This window comes from Pseudopipra pipra, chromosome 4 (genome assembly GCF_036250125.1).
Source record: "Pseudopipra pipra isolate bDixPip1 chromosome 4, bDixPip1.hap1, whole genome shotgun sequence".
Taxonomy (NCBI): Eukaryota; Metazoa; Chordata; class Aves; order Passeriformes; family Pipridae; genus Pseudopipra; species Pseudopipra pipra.
This window is the reverse complement of record NC_087552.1, coordinates 17,947,095-17,962,901: the sequence shown is the minus strand read 5'-3', so window position 1 is coordinate 17,962,901 and position 15,807 is coordinate 17,947,095. Positions and strand designations below refer to the sequence as shown.

Here is a 15,807-nt window from a genome sequence, read left to right as displayed (position 1 = left end):
TGATGGGTATGTGACAGATAAAGTAACTCTCTAAAGTCTAATTTCTGACACAGGGTAGAAATAGGTTTTTGCCAAGGCTTTGAGTTCTGCATTATTCTGTGTGAAAAATTCAGACCTGGAATATAGTGGCCTGTCTGTTTTTGAAAGCCCATCCAAAAAACCAGTAAAATCCAGAAGAAAGCTTTTTTATCTCATTAAGGAATTAAGGAATGGATCTTACAATGTGGCTTGAGACACAGTGAAATGCTTGAAGTACATAAAAGCCTTTCAAATGATTGTGTTGCTGGGCTGGGATGTTGCTAGATCAGAGAAGGGGATGTTTTAATTTCTGACACTTTATGTGTTGGTAACCCTCCATGCACAGTGAAATTAATGGCTGCATTTTCTTTCAAGTTCTCTTCTCTCTAGCACACGGCCAGTAGGTATTGTTACCTCTCCAATTTGGATAGATGACTCCTCAGAGGTAAGGATCCACATGTTGTTATCCTTTCAGCTTTATGGGAGGGCAAGGAGGACAGAGGGGGATCTGCACAGCTCAGCTGGCTGATGTGGGATGCTACAGGCAGCTGGCTTGAGCACAGCCCTTGCTTTGAAGCTCCAAGTAGCACATCCCTCCAAGTCACTTCTCAGGGGTGCCTGTAGAGGGGGATCCCTCGCCAAGATGGCACTGGAAGATCTGTGGGTTCCCGATATTATAGCAGTAATGGACTGAATGCTGACATCTAAGATCTATTTGCCTGGCACCAACACAGCAGCCAGGCTTGAATTCTTTACTCCAACCCCTCCTGTGGCTTCCTTTCTTCAGCAGCTGTTCATGTCATACGAGTAGTTACGGATATCACCCTTGAATTTGCCTGGTTAGGGCAGAAAGAGGGATAGAAACACCTCCAGCCTAAATCCAATTGGGGAACTGAAAGAGGGGAGCAGGGAGGAGGGGCTACAGGTAGTTCTAAGCTGCCTCCATTTCGACCCCGTTGCAGCAGTGGGAGCAGAACCAGCAGCACCCAGCTGGAAACCCACTTGTTTCCAGTGCAGCAGATAATTCAGTTGTGCTACTGACAAGTGATGATGAAGAGGAACCAAGAGATAATGATGGGTATGTGACAGATGAAGTGTCTTTCTACAGTCGAATTTCTGACATAGGGTTGAAAGAGGTTGTTGCCCACAAAATCTGCTGCAAACTCCAGCAGAAACCTTTCTTCTCTGTTCATGGAGTCATTAACAAATGGATCTTACACTGTGGCTTGAGACACAGTGAAATGCTTGAAGTACATAAAAGCTCTTGAAATGGTTGTGTTGCTGGGCTGGGATGTTGCTAGATCAGAGAAGGGGATGTTTTAATTTCGGACACTTTATGTGTTGGTAACCCTCCATGCACAGTGAAATTAATGGCTGTGTGTTCTTTCTGGTTCTTCTAGCACACGGCCAGCAGCTACTGTTACCTCTCCAATTTGGATAGATGACTCCTCAGAGGTAAGGATCCACATGCTGTTATCCTTTCAGCTTTATGGGAGGGCAAAGAGGACAGAGGGGGATCTGCACAGCTCAGCTGGCTGATGTGGGATGCTACGGGCAGCTGGCTTGAGCACAGACCTTGCTTTGCAGCTCCAACTAGCACGTCCCTCCAAGTCACTTCTCAGTGGCGTACACACAGGGAGGAACCCTTGCCAAGATGGCACATCTGTGGGTTCCTTATTATTCTGGTAGATACTGACTGATTGCAGATACTCCAAGTCCTATTAGCCTGGTGCCAGTGCAGCATCAAACTTGAATTCTTTACTCCAAACCCCTCTTGTGGTTTCCTTTCTTCAGCAGCCGTTCATCTCACATGGATTGTTTATGGCTATCACTGCTGAATTTGCCTCTTTGGGGCAGAAAAAGGAAAAGATTTGGCTGCAGCCTACATCCAATTAGGGATCTGAAAGAGGGGAGCAGGGAGGAGGGGCTTCAGATGGTTCCTAAACTGCCTTTGTTTGTACCTCGTTCCATCAGTGGGAGCAGAACCAGGAGCACCCACTTGTTTCCAGTGCAGCAGACAATTCAGTTGTGCCACTGGTGAATGAGGATGAAGAGGAACCAAGAGATAATGATGGGTATGTGACAGATCAAGTAACTTTCTAAAAGTCCAATGTCTGACATAGGGTGGAAAGAGGTTTTTGCCAAGGCTTTGAGTTCTGCTTGATTCTGTGCAAAACTCCAGACCTGGGATGTAGTGGCCTGTCTGGAAGAGAACTAACTAAAAAACCCAAAAAAATCCAGTAAACCCCAGAAGAAATCTTTCTTCTCTCTTCATGAACTCATAAATGAATGGATCTTACACTGTGGCTTGAGATACACTGAAATGCTTGCAGTACATAAAAGTTCTTGGAATGACTGTGTTGCTGGGCTGGGTTGTAGCTAGATCAGAAGAAGGGATGTTTTGATTTCTGACAATTTATGTATCACTAACCCCTGATGAGTGGTGCAATTAACAGCTGAATTTTTTTCTCGCTCTCTTCTCTCTACCACAAGACCCAGTGCTACCCTTACAAATGTGCTGTACCAGGATTGCTTCCTAGGGGTAAGAATCCACATGTTGCCACCTTTTCATTTTCTGTGGGAGGGGGAATGGAGCAGGGCAGGAGCTGCATAACTCATTTGGCTAACATGGCATGCTAGAGGCAGCTGGCTTGAAGCACAGCCCTTGCTTTGAAGCTCCAAGTAGCACATCCCTCCAAGTCACTTCTCAGGGGTGCCTGTAGAGGGGGATCCCTCGCCAAGATGGCACTGGAAGATCTGTGGGTTCCCGATAATTATAGCAGTAATGGACTGAATGCAGACATCTAAGATCTATTTGCCTGGCACCAACACAGCAGCCAGGCTTGAATTCTTTACTCCAACCCCTCTTGTGGCTTCCTTTCTTCAGCAGCTGTTCATGTCATACGAGTAGTTACGGATATCACCCTTGAATTTGACTGGTTAGGGCAGAAAGAGGGATAGAAACACCTCCAGCCTAAATCCAATTGGGGAACTGAAAGAGGGGAGCAGGGAGGAGGGGCTACAGGTAGTTCTAAGCTGCCTCCATTTCGACCCCGTTGCAGCAGTGGGAGCAGAACCAGCAGCACCCAGCTGGAAACCCACTTGTTTCCAGTGCAGCAGATAATTCAGTTGTGCTACTGACAAGTGATGATGAAGAGGAACCAAGAGATAATGATGGGTATGTGACAGATGAAGTGTCTTTCTACAGTCGAATTTCTGACATAGGGTTGAAAGAGGTTGTTGCCCACAAAATCTGCTGCAAAATCTAGCAGAAACCTTTCTTCTCTGTTCGTGAAGTCATTAACAAATGGATCTTACACTGTGGCTTGAGACACACTGAAATGCTTGAAGTACATAAAAGCTCTTGAAATGGTTGTGTTGCTGGGCTGGGATGTTGCTAGGTCCGAATAAAGGATGTTTTAATTTCTGACACTTTATGTGTTGGTAACCCTCCATGCACAGTGAAATTAATGGCTGTGTGTTCTTTCTGGTTCTTCTAGCACACGGCCAGCAGCTACTGTTACCTCTCCAATTTGGATAGATGACTCCTCAGAGGTAAGGATCCACATGCTGTTATCCTTTCAGCTTTATGGGAGGGCAAAGAGGACAGAGGGGGATCTGCACAGCTCAGCTGGCTGATGTGGGATGCTACGGGCAGCTGGCTTGAGCACAGACCTTGCTTTGCAGCTCCAACTAGCACGTCCCTCCAAGTCACTTCTCAGGGGTGTACACACAGGGAGGAACCCTTGCCAAGATGGCACATCTGTGGGTTCCTTATTATTCTGGCAGATACTGACTGATTGCAGATACTCCAAGTCCTATTAGCCTGGTGCCAGTGCAGCATCAAAGTTGAATTCTTTACTCCAAACCCCTCTTGTGGTTTCCTTTCTTCAGCAGCCGTTCATCTCACATGGATTGTTTATGGCTATCACTGCTGAATTTGCCTCTTTGGGGCAGAAAAAGGAAAAGATTTGGCTGCAGCCTACATCCAATTAGGGATCTGAAAGAGGGGAGCAGGGAGGAGGGGCTTCAGATGGTTCCTAAACTGCCTTTGTTTGTACCTCGTTCCATCAGTGGGAGCAGAACCAGGAGCACCCACTTGTTTCCAGTGCAGCAGACAATTCAGTTGTGCCACTGGTGAATGAGGATGAAGAGGAACCAAGACATAATGATGGGTATGTGACAGATCAAATAACTTTCTAAAAGTCCAATGTCTGACATAGGGTGGAAAGAGGTTTTTGCCAAGGCTTTGAGTTCTGCTTGATTCTGTGCAAAACTCCAGACCTGGGATGTAGTGGCCTGTCTGGAAGAGGACTAACTAAAAAACCCAAAAAAATCCAGTAAACCCCAGAAGAAATCTTTCTTCTCTCGTCATGAACTCATAAATGAATGGATCTTACACTGTGGCTTGAGATACACTGAAATGCTTGCAGTACATAAAAGTTCTTGGAATGATTGTGTTGCTGGGCTGTGTTGTAGCTAGATCAGAAGAAGGGATGTTTTGATTTCTGACAATTTATGTATCACTCACCCCTGCTGAGTGGTGCAATTAACAGCTGAATTTTTTTCTTGCTCTCTTCTCTCTACCACAAGACCCAGTGCTACCCTTACAAATGTGCTGGAGCAGTATTGCTTCCTAGGGGTAAGAATCCACATGTTGCCACCTTTTCATTTTCTGTGGGAGGGGGAATGGAGCAGGGCAGGAGCTGCATAACTCATTTGGCTAACATGGCATGCTAGAGGCAGCTGGCTTGAAGCACAGCCCTTGCTTTGAAGCTCCAAGTAGCACATCCCTCCAAGTCACTTCTCAGGGGTGCCTGTAGAGGGGGATCCCTCGCCAAGATGGCACTGGAAGATCTGTGGGTTCCCGATAATTATAGCAGTAATGGACTGAATGCAGACATCTAAGATCTATTTGCCTGGCACCAACACAGCAGCCAGGCTTGAATTCTTTACTGCAACCCCTCCTGTGGCTTCCTTTCTTCAGCAGCTGTTCATGTCATACGAGTAGTTACAGATATCACCCTTGAATTTGACTGGTTAGGGCAGAAAGAGGGATAGAAACACCTCCAGCCTAAATCCAATTGGGGAACTGAAAGAGGGGAGCAGGGAGGAGGGGCTACAGGTAGTTCTAAGCTGCCTCCATTTCGACCCCGTTGCAGCAGTGGGAGCAGAACCAGCAGCACCCAGCTGGAAACCCACTTGTTTCCAGTGCAGCAGATAATTCAGTTGTGCTACTGACAAGTGATGATGAAGAGGAACCAAGAGATAATGATGGGTATGTGACAGATGAAGTGTCTTTCTACAGTCGAATTTCTGACATAGGGTTGAAAGAGGTTGTTGCCCACAAAATCTGCTGCAAACTCCAGCAGAAACCTTTCTTCTCTGTTCATGGAGTCATTAACAAATGGATCTTACACTGTGGCTTGAGACACAGTGAAATGCTTGAAGTACATAAAAGCTCTTGAAATGGTTGTGTTGCTGGGCTGGGATGTTGCTAGATCAGAGAAGGGGATGTTTTAATTTCGGACACTTTATGTGTTGGTAACCCTCCATGCACAGTGAAATTAATGGCTGTGTGTTCTTTCTGGTTCTTTTTTTCTAGCACACGGCCAGCAGCTACTGTTACCTCTCCAATTTGGATAGATGACTCCTCAGAGGTAAGGATCCACATGCTGTTATCCTTTCAGCTTTATGGGAGGGCAAAGAGGACAGAGGGGGATCTGCACAGCTCAGCTGGCTGATGTGGGATGCTACGGGCAGCTGGCTTGAGCACAGACCTTGCTTTGCAGCTCCAACTAGCACGTCCCTCCAAGTCACTTCTCAGGGGTGTACACACAGGGAGGAACCCTTGCCAAGATGGCACATCTGTGGGTTCCTTATTATTCTGGCAGATACTGACTGATTGCAGATACTCCAAGTCCTATTAGCCTGGTGCCAGTGCAGCATCAAAGTTGAATTCTTTACTCCAAACCCCTCTTGTGGTTTCCTTTCTTCAGCAGCCGTTCATCTCACATGGATTGTTTATGGCTATCACTGCTGAATTTGCCTCTTTGGGGCAGAAAAAGGAAAAGATTTGGCTGCAGCCTACATCCAATTAGGGATCTGAAAGAGGGGAGCAGGGAGGAGGGGCTTCAGATGGTTCCTAAACTGCCTTTGTTTGTACCTCGTTCCATCAGTGGGAGCAGAACCAGGAGCACCCACTTGTTTCCAGTGCAGCAGACAATTCAGTTGTGCCACTGGTGAATGAGGATGAAGAGGAACCAAGAGATAATGATGGGTATGTGACAGATCAAGTAACTTTCTAAAAGTCCAATGTCTGACATAGGGTGGAAAGAGGTTTTTGCCAAGGCTTTGAGTTCTGCTTGATTCTGCGCAAAACTCCAGACCTGGGATGTAGTGGCCTGTCTGGAAGAGGACTAACTAAAAAACCCAAAAAAATCCAGTAAACCCCAGAAGAAATCTTTCTTCTCTCTTCATGAACTCATAAAGGAATGGATCTTACACTGTGGCTTGAGATACACTGAAATGCTTGCAGTACATAAAAGTTCTTGGAATGACTGTGTTGCCGGGCTGGGTTGTAGCTAGATAAGAATAAGGGATGTTTTGATTTCTGACAATTTATGTATCACTAACCCCTGATGAGTGGTGCAATTAACAGCTGAATTTTTTTCTCGCTCTCTTCTCTCTACCACAAGACCCAGTGCTACCCTTACAAATGTGCTGGAGCAGTATTGCTTCCTAGGGGTAAGAATCCACATGTTGCCACCTTTTCATTTTCTGTGGGAGGGGGAATGGAGCAGGGCAGGAGCTGCATAACTCATTTGGCTAACATGGCATGCTAGAGGCAGCTGGCTTGAAGCACAGCCCTTGCTTTGAAGCTCCAAGTAGCACATCCCTCCAAGTCACTTCTCAGGGGTGCCTGTAGAGGGGGATCCCTCGCCAAGATGGCACTGGAAGATCTGTGGGTTCCCGATATTATAGCAGTAATGGACTGAATGCAGACATCTAAGATCAATTTGCCTGGCACCAACACAGCAGCCAGGCTTGAATTCTTTACTGCAACCCCTCCTGTGGCTTCCTTTCTTCAGCAGCTGTTCATGTCATACGAGTAGTTACGGATATCACCCTTGAATTTGACTGGTTAGGGCAGAAAGAGGGATAGAAACACCTCCAGCCTAAATCCAATTGGGGAACTGAAAGAGGGGAGCAGGGAGGAGGGGCTACAGGTAGTTCTAAGCTGCCTCCATTTCGACCCCGTTGCAGCAGTGGGAGCAGAACCAGCAGCACCCAGCTGGAAACCCAGTTGTTTCCAGTGCAGCAGATAATTCAGTTGTGCTACTGACAAGTGATGATGAAGAGGAACCAAGAGATAATGATGGGTATGTGACAGATGAAGTGTCTTTCTACAGTCTGATTTCTGACATAGGGTTGAAAGATGTTTTTGCCCACAAAATCTGCTGCAAAATCCAGCAGCAACCTTTCTTCTCTCTTCGTGAAGTCATTAACAAATGGATCTTACACTGTGGCTTGAGACACACTGAAATGCTTGAAGTGCATAAAAGCTCTTGAAATGGTTGTGTTGCTGGGCTGGGATGTTGCTAGATCAGAGAAGGGGATGTTTTAATTTCGGACACTTTATGTGTTGGTAACCCTCCATGCACAGTGAAATTAATGGCTGTGTGTTCTTTCTGGTTCTGTTCTTCTAGAACATGGCCAGCAGCTACTGTTACCTCTCCAATTTGGAGAGAGGAGAACTCAGAGGTAAGGATCCACATGCTGTTATCCTTTCAGCTTTATGGGAGGGCAAAGAGGACAGAGGGGAATCTGCACAGCTCAGCTGGCTGATGTGGGATGCTACGGGCAGCTGGCTTGAGCACTGACCTTGCTTTGCAGCTCCAACTAGCACGTCCCTCCAAGTCACTTCTCAGGGGTGTACACACAGGGAGGAACCCTTGCCAAGATGGCACATCAGTGGGTTCCTTATTATTCTGGTAGATACTGACTGATTGCAGATACTCCAAGTCCTATTAGCCTGGTGCCAGTGCAGCATCAAAGTTGAGTTCTTTACTCCAAACCCCTCTTGTGGTTTCCTTTTTTCATCAGCCGTCCATCTCACATGGATTGTTTATGGCTATCACTGCTGAATTTTCCCATTTGGGGGAGAAAGAGGGAAAGTTACACCTCTGGGTCAAATCCAGTTAGAGATGTGAAACAGAGGAGGTGGCAGAAAGGCGTTCAGGTGTTATTAAGCTGTCTCTGATTTTACCCTGTTCCATCAGTGGGAGCAGAACTCGCAGCACCCTCTTGCTTGTTTTCAGGGCAACAGCTAACTGACTATTCCTTTGAATGTTCTTAACCAAAATAAGAAGTCTGGAGCCTGCCATTCTTTGCCTGTTCTCTCGTATCTTCTTCACTGAGCTGGTGTTAGTATGGAACACCAGGCATGCACACCAGATTCTAATTGTATTTTCTTTTCTCTCCCTTCCCATATGCATTGGTGAAGCTTCTTGAAGGTGAGTTGACTTTTTCCAATGGAATTATCCTAAATGTACTCATTATTTTTTATTTGTCTTTTCCAACAGACTCTAGTACCAGGGATTGAAACTGCATTTAGCAGAAGGCAAAGGACAGTGCTAAAGCCTCTGGCCAATGTCTTAGAGAATGGATCCCATCTGTGTCTGCTAGCTGCTATCAGACACAGTGGAATATCCCTGCAACAGAAGTTGTAGCTGAATACTCTTGCAGGAAAGAACTTTAATTTGGTGACATTTTCTGTAATTTTAATTGATTAGTGCTGGATTATTGTTACATGGACACTGGAGTTGCAGAGATCATTGTTGCATATGGTTTCTGAGAATTAAAAAGTGAACAGCAGGTCTTGATCCTTCAGATGTTACAGACTAGGCCACTAAAAATTGATCTCCTTTGAACTTGGGTGATAAAACTCCATTTTCAAGTTACCTTAACTGAGGAGGGAGATGATGGCAATTTCTAGGGAGACACTGCTTCAAGTGTTTTTATAATTTCCAAGGACTGTTCTCAATAAGACTCGTTTGATAGAAAGTGCCTTTGAGTGGGGAGGTTTCATTGAACACAGACAAAAAGAGGGCAACAGTTTAGCATCATACAGCAACAAGGAAGCACAGCAGCTCCAGAATGTACAGTTTTAGATTTAAGCATTTATTCCATCCCTTCTGAAACTTTTGGAACAAAGCACTCTGTGTTTTGCCAAGCCTTTTTCTTGTGTATGTGCTATGTCACCATGCTCCTTGGGAACTTGACTGCAGTCCTCTCTCCCCTATCACACAGCAATTGTTGCCATTCCTTACCATAGGATCACAGCAGACCGTATTAGTAAGAACAGTGTGAGAGACCTTCCCTTTATAGGGCATATTTATTCACAGGCAGTGTATCTCAGTGGACACTGAGAATCTCTCAGGTCACGTTTTAACTGTTTGTAGGGTGATTATAGCAAATGTTTTGTTTCTGTAGCAGAATAGTCTCAATGTGTGGAAGGGTTCAGCCTTAATATTTAGGAAACTACTTTGTGTGAGATTGCTTGTAACCCAGCTGAATAGTGTCCATTTCAAATAGGACCCATTACAAACTATTTACAATAACGCGTTTGAAGGATAGTTCCAGGGAAAAAGAGAGAGTAAATGATAGATCTGACTTACCAAAATTAACTTACAGGGTATGAACAACAAAGGAGAAATCTTACACCAAGAAACCAGCAACTGTTGGACAGCCCTGTACTGCGCAGTTATGATGAATATGAAACAGCAGATGATGTGACTGATGTGGAATCTGAAGTGACTGACGTAGAGTCTGAAGTGACTGATGTAGAGTCTGAAGTGACTGATGCAGAGTCTGAAGTGACTGACGTAGAATCTGAAGTGACTGACGTAGAATCTGAAGTGACTGACGTAGAATCTGAAGTGACTGATGCAGAGTCTGAAGTGATTGACATAGAGTATGCAGTGGCTGACACAGAGTATGCACCGGCTGATGTAGCGCCTGAAGTACGGAGATCATTGGACGAGGAACCTGCAATTTCAGTGTACGTACGCCTCGTGACCTACCAAAGAGTGATTTTTGCTTCTTTGAAGCCTTCACTTTACTTGTTTCCCTCTTTCAATGAGGATTGCATCCTGTGCTGCATGATGATGAAAGGATAATGTTTGCACTTGGGGAGAAAAAGGCAGCCCAAGGCAGATGGGCAACTTTGCATACAGCCTTAAAGACGAGTTTGGGGGTATGGCAAGAAAGGGTGATTAGTCACAGGCCCTTGCTCATAAGATGTTGCATTTACTTTTCATGTTAGGCTCTAGTAGTGATCTTGGATCTGGAAATATTTTCAGTAGTGTGGATGGTTTGGCATCACAAGACTGGCAGGCAGCAGCCAGGCAAATTCTGTGCAAGTCTTAATAAAGCTGGTATGCTTTGAGCCTTTTGGATTACTGAAAGGCAACATAAGAGAGAACTTAAAATAAAAAAAGAATATTTTTTCCTTCGGTGTCAAGCGTGTTACAGAGCGTGCCTTCCTGCTCTCAGTAGGTAAGGCTGGAAGAGCTCAGAGCTGCAGAACATTGACCAGAGGGTTCTTCCTGAGGCTGGAGCTTGCCAGAGCCATCTGCAGTGTTACTCTGTAGTGTCAGACCTCATTCCATTCTAGAATGAATACTTTCCAGAGGACAGCTTGATGCTTTGGTTGCAAAGCTGTTATTGATGACCCGTTGGAGATAAATGCTGCCATATATAGACTTCCCAGTGCTAGAGACTGCTCTTACTTCAAATCCTAGAGCAGGGTGGCTGACTTCATCTTTCTCCCAGTGAAAACCAAGACACTGTCTCCTTTAGGACAGGGAGATCTGAACTCTTCATTACATGCAGCAAACTGAGAGAGTTAAAGACATACAGGGTTCTTCCAAAGAAATGCATCGTGGCTCCTCAGTGCAGTCAGATAATTATGTGACATTTTATAGATGAGTAACCCTCGATGCCCAGTGGTATTAATTCTGGGTCTGCTCTCTCTAGGGAATGGCAACGAGCTGTAAGGTGCCCGATCTGCATGGATTTTTTTTCACAGGTAAGGATCCCCGTTGTCATCCTTTCAGCTTTGTGGGAGGGGTAACGGGGCAGAGGGGGAGCTGTGCAACTCAGCTGACTAATGTGGGGTGCTATGGGCAGCTGGCTTGAAGCACAGACCTTGCTGTGAAGTTCCACAAGTCACTTCTTGGCGGTGCAGGTAGAAGGAGAAACCCTTGCCAAGATGGCCCTGGCAGATCTGGGGGTTCCTTATTCTAGTCATGGACTGATTCCAGATATTCCAAGTCCTATTTTCCTGGTGCCAGTAGAGCAGCAAACTCGAATCCTTTCCTCCCAACACATGTTGTGGTTTCCTTTCTTCCAGATTATACGAAGTGTCCGACAGGTTGTGTCAACCCAGTGTGGCCATCTCTTCTGCAGTCGGTGCATCGCTGTTGCCCTTGAGAATTCCAGGGCTTGCCCAACCTGCAGAACAGAACTCCCTCCCAGAGACTATCATCCCGTTTATTTCTGAGTATTTCTGTTTCTCAGGACAGAAGTATCCCCCCCAATCAGATGGATTTTCGGGGGTAGGTGGCAGAAAGACTTTTTTCTTCATGTACATAGTTCTTGTTGTATACAGTTCCATTTTTCCTGAGTTTAATTATAAATAAACTATTAATTTATTTAAATAGAGTCAAGTCTGTCTGCTTATCTATGTTGGACTCTGCTGGTAGACAGAGACTTCTTTTAACAGGTGGCAATAAACTTCTTGGTTTGATCAGTCAGAAGCACTCGTTCTTTTCATCACCCTGTAGTTTTTGATTTTGGGGGAAAAATGCTAAAGGTATAAGCTTTGTAGTTCTTGGGGCAGTGTGTGTTGTATGGTAAAAGGAAAGGGGCAGTGCTTGGGGTGTGAGGGCTTCTGTTTCTCAGGAAAGACTCAGCTGAATGTTTTGGTGAAAATGTCCTGATTTCAGTACTTTGAGGATTGAAAGAGCAGCAGATTGTGCACACGTCCAAAGAAAAATATTTTCTTTGAGAATATAGCTGTGTAAACTGCTGTGTTCAACATTTAGCCTGCAAAATACGTCTTTACCTGTGAGGTAAAGACATAAAGCAACCGCTGGGGAGCGCATCACCACCATGATCACTACCCTCACCATCATCATCACCATCATCATTTACCTTTCCCACTCTAAAACCGACTTGTCTGCAGAACAAGGAGCCAGCAGCAGCTCCTAGACCCTGGCTGCTGACGTGGTCTGGCAGCAAGTGTCCCCATCAGTGACAGGGAGATACAGTGGACATCGCCAGCCAGTGCTGACGGCATGTACCTGTCCAGATTTTGGGAGAAAGCGTCCTGCTCAGCACACAAGTTGTTTCTCTAACTGCCTGCAGGCCTAAGCAAGACCTACACTTCCCAAGCTCTGGTTTCAGTGCTTGCAAACATCTCCATCTGCCAGCTGGCCGTGGCACTTCACAGCTCAGGGGCTGTCGCTGCTGAAACATCCTACCCTGCATGTGAGTCTTCCACAAGGGTTCATCCTGCATTTCCCCTTGAAAAATTCAATTTCATCAGTGGAGTTTTCAGATCCTGGGGATGGAAACCTCAGGGAAAAAGAAACTGTCACGGACTTCAGGTGCCATTACCTACCCAACCACCACTGGATGTGGCACACTAAGGGTTGACTTAAGGGCATTTGCAATCAGAATGCCAAATTCCTTGCTGCTTGGAGAGGAAATCAAAAATAAAGACAGTTGCATTGTTACACTGACATTTCGGATCTATTTGGATTAAAAGATAAAAGTTTGCTGCAAGTTGTCATATCTGAAAAGCACTGCTTCCTTCTGTAAAGGAACTTTTTAATAGGTATTTTAGGATAGGAATTCTTTAGTCCTCTATTGCATTTTATGGATTTGATAGGTTGCATATTTGGAAAGATGTACTTTTACTTCTTCCAGCAAATCTCACACAAGTTCAATTCAAACCTCTGCTTTGATTGTTGTTTGCTTGTTTTACACCTGCTCCATCAGCAGCCAACGGGCCTTTGCCAAACCTGTTAAACCAAACGTCAAGCTGATATGAGCAGGAGTCACCTACACAGGTGGGGGCTGGCAACCAAGACAGAACATGTGTCCAGGCTGAGAAATTGCATATATTACCTTCTCAGTAACCATCCTGTTTTCACAAGATAGCAAAAAAATTTTCCTTTTCAAGCGAAAGTCCAGCCAACAGTCTAGAAAAAAAAACCCAAACAGAAAGCAAACAAACAAACAACAACCCTCCCCAAACCAAACCAACCAAACCAAAAATAAACCCCAAAAGCACACCCATGAGACAGCTGTGGTGTGAAATACAGGTTAAGAGCCACTCCACAGAGCATTTCCCCAGGTGAAATGACATAAGGAAAAAGCCCCCCAAAGCCCCACCAAGAATCAGTGGGTTGGAGTCAAGACCCCAAACTGCCTTAAGAAAGGAGAGCAAAAGCTGAGAGTTTTATGGTTTAGGTTGGCATGTTATTGTCAATACAAATAGTTGTAACCTAGCTCATTTCACATGTGTTATGAGGTAGCTGTGATAAAATGGATGGATGCAACATTTTTGTCAAGCCCAGTTGTTTTGGGGAAGATTATCTGCATGGCAGTAGATTTATAAATGTGGTGTGGGACCTATATTCTCCCCTCAGCACCTTTTTGTCTCCAGGCTCATTTTAGCAGGGAAAGCAGTTCCAGATTTCCAGCTAAACCAGCCCAGGATTATCTCATGCCCCAGTAGCCTTTTTATGCACATGAAGTGACTGGGGCTAATTTTCTTAGTTCTGTGTCGGATGTTTTGTGTAGTTTCATAGTATTGCTTAACACAACAGACATAAGAAAATTCACATGATTGAGAGCCCAGACCTGGCATGCTGTAGGCTCACCTGTCAGAGGCTTGGGGTCATCATTTTTAGGTGCTGACAGGGACCTGTTTTTCCCATGCAAGTGCACAGAGATTGTCAGAGACCACTTCTATTAGCTGCCTCCAAAGAGAGGGAGGATTTGCTCCAGAAGTTTTCAGTATTTCTCTGGCACTTGGCTACGAAGTGCTGGAAGTTGCAGGTCAGCTTAGCTAAACACAGACCAGTTTTGATTAATATGAGAGATGAATGCAAATGGCATGGTAGCAGTTGATGGGGCAGTGATGCTCAGAGGGGGCGAGAGGCAGTTTTGGAGGGTGATGCAACAAGTTTGTCTGCCAAATATTTCCGGTAAGGCAGCTGCTAGCAAATAGTTTCTGATAAGCCACAAACACCATGCAGTGGTGAACAATCAAAAACTAAAAATTAAAGGGGAGAAGTTAACATTATCCCAATATTAGCCTCTAAAAAGATGACCAGCAGTTACAACTTCCCTTGGTTTCCTGTGCGCCCCAAGGACGCAGCAACCCCGCTGACTTTTGCAGTGTCAGGATTTCTCCTCCTTATACTTTGGGTTTAAGACCTGTGTAGAGATAGAAAGCTGAGCATGTGGGCAAAGCATCACACCTGACCCAGTCCTGCTCTGTCAAAACAGACTGTTGTCAGCAAAGCCACAAGGAGAAAGGCAGGGCTGTGTTTTCCAGGTGCTGTAACCTGCTGCCCTGGAGCCGTAGGTTAGAGGGCTTCGACCCCTTGCACAAACAGTGCAAATCAGTGTCGGTGGGGTTTTGGAAAATGGTTATTAATGTTCATGCTGTTTCCCCTCTTAGAGGACACAGAAGTGTTTTTAGAAAATTAAGGACTTTCACCTGCCAGCACGCTCTGTCTAAGAGGAAATACAGCAGCTCAAAATTTGTCTTACAAGTTTATCAGTGACGACCTCAGCAAAGAGAGTCACCTGATCATTGATAAGCTCAATTGAGGAAGGTCTGCTGGTTTTAGTGTTGAAGAGTGCTGAGAGCAGCTTGAGCAAACTATCAGACCCCACCACAAGGACATGCAAGACAGAGGCTCCCTGACTGAGGCTGGGAGCAGCAAGGATGTGCAGGCCCTGATACAAAACTGAGTCAGGAGTGTGAAGCAGAAGAAACTAGAGAGTTGCTAACACCTTTGTCAGCAACAAAACATATTTTGCTGAGTAAGGTGACAACACATAATCTAAAAAAATTACATATGACTGACAGTCAATCACTCTACACTATAAAAGCCCAGACTTTTTAACAGTAGGGTCTCCTAACAAACCCCTTCTCTGAATGTGTGTGGAGATTTCTCCCTGGAGTGGGAACGCCCCTCAAGGTTAGTCCTCGAGACTGAGCAAAAAAGATTTGCCCCTGGTCATTGCTATGAGTGAGTAACACCAACCTCTACTTAGTAATTGTTTTGCTAGCTTTAATATAATTACTTCAATTGTTTTATTACAATTACTTCAATATTCATTGAAAAATAGTGCGCTATACTAATAGTTAAAGCTATCCATCCATGTTGTGTGGTAAGTAATTCTGACAAAACTCCTTTTTTTCTATCATTATCATTACTGTAACCCATTTCAATAAATCATTCCTTTTATTTGTATAAATATATTTGGTTTGCCATCCTTAATCCTGCAGGACAAAGCTGTATAAAGGTCAATATAAACCACTGAAAAGTCTAGGGCTAAGACTGGATCCAGGTGCACGTAGGCTCCTCTCCGAGAAGGAGTTTAGAAAGCAATGGGGTTCTTTCCCCACCTCGTAACTCAATGGGAGGGCTTCTCTAATAATATACTTTCTCTAATAAACTTTGTCTGAAGCTCCCACTC

General features: G+C 45.0%; 2 long non-coding RNA genes across 2 annotated transcripts in view; one reads left to right on the top strand and one right to left on the bottom strand.

Annotated features, from left to right (window-relative positions):
* Positions 1-15,807, bottom strand: part of LOC135412873 (uncharacterized) — a 636,102-nt gene that overhangs the window by 284,196 nt on the left and 336,099 nt on the right. The window lies entirely within an intron of this gene.
* LOC135412851 (uncharacterized) lies at positions 11,054-11,743 on the top strand. The gene is made up of 2 exons (XR_010429981.1): positions 11,054-11,110; positions 11,435-11,743. It is a non-coding gene; the product is annotated as an uncharacterized LOC135412851 (long non-coding RNA).